The sequence below is a fragment of the Saccostrea cucullata genome, unplaced genomic scaffold (genome assembly GCF_032062105.1).
Source record: "Saccostrea cucullata isolate Sc308-1 unplaced genomic scaffold, CSIRO_AGI_Scuc_v1 ctg9505, whole genome shotgun sequence".
Lineage (NCBI taxonomy): Eukaryota > Metazoa > Mollusca > Bivalvia > Ostreida > Ostreidae > Saccostrea > Saccostrea cuccullata.
Window position 1 is genome coordinate 39,035 of NW_026936891.1, and position 5,122 is coordinate 44,156.

The 5,122-nt window shown below is 35.5% G+C and overlaps 1 long non-coding RNA gene across 5 annotated transcripts; it reads right to left on the bottom strand.

The window, feature by feature from the left end:
* LOC134246819 (uncharacterized) lies at nt 1-4,761 on the bottom strand. Of its 5 annotated transcripts, XR_009987727.1 has the most exons (6): nt 4,385-4,761; nt 2,104-2,187; nt 1,924-2,015; nt 1,314-1,814; nt 730-826; nt 1-605 (listed from the first exon to the last, which is right to left on the bottom strand). It is a non-coding gene; the product is annotated as an uncharacterized LOC134246819 (long non-coding RNA). The 5 variants fall into 5 exon arrangements; XR_009987729.1 differs by lacking the exon at nt 4,385-4,761 and having other exon boundaries at nt 1,314-1,811; nt 2,104-2,367; XR_009987726.1 differs by lacking the exon at nt 4,385-4,761 and having other exon boundaries at nt 1,318-1,814; nt 2,104-2,367.
* Between the last annotated feature and the right edge of the window lie 361 nt (nt 4,762-5,122).

Here is a 5,122-nt window from a genome sequence, read left to right on the forward strand (position 1 = left end):
CAATCTTTAACTTTTTAAAATTAAAAAATATAATATACAGATACAAAAAAAACATTCAGAAAAAATAACGTAGTATATGAAAAGTTGTACAATAATGTAGTAACACAACTTTGAATGATCTGCTGTGGATGTCAAATGAGTTATCCTTAATGAGTTATGTACTCAGCATGGTACACTGAATCCTGAGAATTAAGCTGTTTACTGTGTCCATCACTTTGTAGATATTAGTACATACTCAACTCTGTCCATTGGATTCTGTGAGTTAAGCTATTTAGTGTGTCCATCACTTTGTAGATAACAATGTACTCAGCACGGTCCATTGAATTTTGTCATTTAAGCTATTTAGTGTGTCCATCACTTTGTAGATATATAACAATCTTTTCAGCACGGTCCATTGAATTCTGTCAGTTAAGCTATTTAGTGTGCCCATCACTTTGTAGATATATGATAATGTACTCAGCACTATCCATTGAATTCTTTGATCGAGTTGATCGAGTTATTTAGTGTGTCCATCACTTGCAGTCCAAACCTTAAATTACTCTCTGTACTGTTGTTGAAGCATATTTGTCTGCTATCAAAGAAACATGAAATTGATGGCAGTCTGCCTGTAAAAAAAGAAATCACAAGGACTCAACATAAATTATATTAATAAAATCTTAATAAATGAAAAATAGCTAACATATTTTTACAGAATAGAAGGATTTTGCAGAGCTTGTACATGTGTCTTACCTTTATTTTCAGGTCCCATAGTTGATCTCTTTGGAGTCTTGAGGAATCATGTTGATCTTCTTTTGGAAACAGGATCAATGCCAGCATAACCGTCTGCCTATTAACAAAAAGGCACTAAGAATCCAAGCAATGAGAGAGTCAAAATCTCCTCTAATTCACATAATGCAAGGTCTAGAGCTTTACATGCATCTGATCTGACTAACCATCAATGTTTAGGTTAGACAGTAGTAAGTCCTTACTTTCCACATTCTTGTTAACTGATTGAGATCAGTCTCATCTTCTACTTGTTAACAAAGGGAATCCAAAGATAATGAAAAAAACATGAACAAAAATACCTTGTGACAAAATGTTCACCTGAATCACCTTGACTTTGTCATCAAAAGAAAAATTCTTTTTTTTTTTTTACTAATCCTAGTCCAAAGGGATCATGATGTAACGTAATTTGAAACAGCACATCCCCGGGATGCCCTATTGTTATTGCAACACAGTCTTGCTGTTGTGCAGCAGAAGTAAATCCCCCTGGACCTATGATTTGATAAGTGTATAAAGAAAATTTGTAAATTGCAAAAAATAAATCTTTTTACCCACTCCTTAATCAGATATTGGCTGCTGTACAAAGCTTTTGCAATAGACTCTTCTTTTTCTTCACTTGGTCAGCACTGGTCCTCTTCCCTTGTCAAATTCCTTGAAAATACTTGATGGAGAGAAGATAAGCAATAATACAAAGCAATGTAATAATCACAGAAATTCAAATGAACATAATCATTACAACATTATTAGCTTGAAAATCAAAAAGCAAATAAAGACAATAAGGTTATGATAGCTAGGAATAAGGTGGAATATTGGGGCAAGGAGAGGAAAGCATCATTAGTTACTTTAGAGTAGGGAGGACAAAGATATGTCAGAAATAATTAAATAAAAAATACTTGTAAGACTCCTGCCTTTTAAAGTGGGTCATGATGAAGTTCCATAGGTAAAAAAGAAGTAAAGTCTGATTCTTATGAGTATTTTCCTCATGGCTGCAGCGGAATGGGAAAGGGACCCTTCCTCACTTAGAATTCCTAGTCAGTCTTAACTTTCTTCTGCTTAAAAAGATAAAACAGAGACATAAAAGGGGAAACACTTGCACTTCATACCAAGTGAGAAGCTTCAGTAAAAAGCAGCTTGTTGCTTACCACTTTTGAAACATAATACCTGCAAAACACAGACAGGAATAGACTCTTCTTATATTAATGACCTTGGTCCTCCATTGTTGTTCCTCTTCTGAATCAAAGGGGAACTGAAATCTGTCAATTGAAGGTCCAGATGTTAAAGCTTGGTACAGCCAACATCAATAGGCAAACAAAGATACAAGAAGTAAAATCCGAATCTTACCCTGCTTTCTGCTGCTGTATGCAGTTCAATGAGAGAGGGAGTCCTCCTCACTTCAGGATCCTGTTCAGCCTTAAGAGTATTCCTCTTAAAAAGATAAAAATTAACAGACACCAAAAGGGGATCACTTGCACTTCATACCAAGTGAGAAGATTTCTAAAATAAACTAGTGGCTCACCTAAGCATATTGGCTAGTAAATGACAAATTAGTCCAGTATTGAAAAGTATAAAATTTAGGAAGAGGAGAAGGGGGCTTGAATAACTACCTGGAGACATATTCATAATTATCAATAACAATGGCTTAGCTGTTCTTGAACATAAATTTTTTTCCTATATATTCCTTTGTTAAAATTTTATCCCCATTGATGCCCCTCCCTGCCCCCTGGAATCAAGATTTGGACAAATTTGAATCTACACTACCTAAGGATGCTTCCATATCAATATGACTATATATGGCTTTGGTATTATTGAGAAGACGTTTCCTATATACTGTAAATCACTTAATTTTCGCGACACCTTATTTTCGCGAGATAGTCAATGACTCTTCATTAACAACAGACAAAATTTTCAAAATTGTGGTCATTAATGCTCTATATAATCTTAAGGAATTATATTATATGTGAGAATGAAATTTTCGCGACCATACCGTCTCGCGTAATAATGTGAAAATAAAGTTCTCGCGAATAAAAAGTGATTTACAGTATTCCCCTGTCCATTTTGATCCACAATTGGGGCCCTGCCCTACACCTGGGAATCATGATTTGAACAAACTTAAATCTACACTGCATGAAGATGCTACCGTATACATATCACCAGTCATGACATATTTGTTTCTGAGAAGATTTCTAAAAATATTTCCAATATAACCCAATGTAAAACTTTGATTGTCCAATGTGGCCCAAACCTTTTCCCGGTAGACATGATTTGAACAAAATGAAATCTTCACTACCAAAAAGGATGATTTGCTATCAACATAACTAATTGTGGCTTGAGAAAAAAAAAGTATATCCCTACATACTGTAGATTCCTAAATATGTGCGTGGAATTAATTTTCGCGTAATTTTGTGAGAAGCACCACACACAAAATTAAATTACTCGCCTTTATTTTTATGGCGCTGAAATCTATGTATTATCTCTTAACCAACCATGCATTTGCGAATTATTATTCTTGTGATTTGATGGTGAAAAGCCTATTTGCGATAATTACTCACGAGAAATAAGGAATCTACAGTATTATATATATTTTTAATCCCCTATTCTGACACCAACATGGGGTCTTGATTTGACCGATTTTGAATCGATCTACACTACCTGAGGATGATGCCACATAAGTGTCTCTTTCCTGTCTCAGTGGTTCTTGAACAGAAGATTTTTAAAAGATGTCCTTAATTTTTCTCTAATTTGTAGTAATCTTCTATTTGAAGAGGGAATGGGCCTTCATTTGAATAAACTTAAATCCCATAATGGCATTTATCCAAGGATATTCTTTGCCAAGTTTCGTTGAATTTGACCAAAGATGAAAATGTGAAATTTTACAAACAAGAGGCCCATGGGCCACATCGCTCACATGAGAAGCTTTGACCATTCTGTTCTTTACCAGATTTCCCCCTTGTAACACATATTGTGACCCCACCCTACCCCACTGATCAAAATTTAGACAATTTGAAATCTACACTACCCCAGGATGCTTCCACATAAGTTTCAGCTTTCCTGACCCAGTGGTTCTTGAGAAGAAGATTTTCAAAGATTTTTCCTATATATTAATATTTCTATGTAAAACTTTGATTCCCCATTGTGGCCCCGCCCTACCCCGGTGGTCATGATTTGAACAATTTAGAATCTACACTACCCCAGGATGCTTCCACAGAAGTTTCAGCTTTTCTGGCCCAGTGGTTCTTGAAAAGATTTTTTAATGACCCCTCCCTAGTTTTGTCTTTTCCTGATTATCTCCCCTTGTGAGGGGACTTGGCCCTTCATTTTAACAATTTAAATTTCCCTTTACTCAAGAATGCTTGGTACCAAGTTTGGTCAAAATTGGCCCAGTGGTTCTTGAGAAGAAGTCGAAAATGTGAAAAGTTTACAGATGGACGGACGGACAGACGATGGACAAAATGTGATCAGAAAAGCTCACTTTAGCCTTTGGCTCAGGTGAGCTAAAAAGATGACAAAGACATAAAATGAACAATTTAAAGGTTCACTTCTTTTAAAAACCAGCACTTATATCAATTGATTCAACTACTAAATTGGGTTTGTGATCAGGAGAGATCCTATATGAGATGTTTACCAATGCTTTTGAGACTCATCTTCCCGTGCGCCCTTGCGAACTTAGCCTGGGACAAAATGATACCCAGTATCCGTCTGCTTCCACGTGGAGGCATCGCATAGGACTTGTTGTGGAGAGGCTATGTACTGGCAGGGGAAGTCATTAGAATTTCTTCCCCCTTTTCGCATTGCTGCTAGCCAGCGGTGATGGATGAAAGCGAGAGGTGACAAGCACACAGACACTAACACCAACACACTAGACGCGTCACACAACATTTAGCAGACGTTAGTAGTTTTAGTAGCTTGTTACTTGTTCAGGGTTCTCCATTGTTTGAAAATTTACTGTGTTGCAGAGTTTATCCAAAGCACTAAAATTTCACGGTATTTTAGCGATCAAATTTGCAACTGACTCACTATTCATTATAATTAAGACAATAGAAAATATTTAATATACTATTTCAATTCATTGCTAATAATAAATGGTAAAAACACTTCAGTTGTGATCATGAAAAATTTTCCGTATTTTAAATTTTGATACGGCTGCAGTTTTACTTTTAGTACACGATTGCGACTTCCTAACTTCACAAAATGGCTACCACATGATGTTAATGGATAATACATTGAGGAATTATTTAATAGATGAAGCAATGTTGTTTTCCTTTGTCATCAATGAATAATTAATGGAACTTATTTTGTAAGAAAGCTATAGAATAAATATTGTTTATCGGGGCATTAATTTTTTTGTGAAAAATAATCAAAA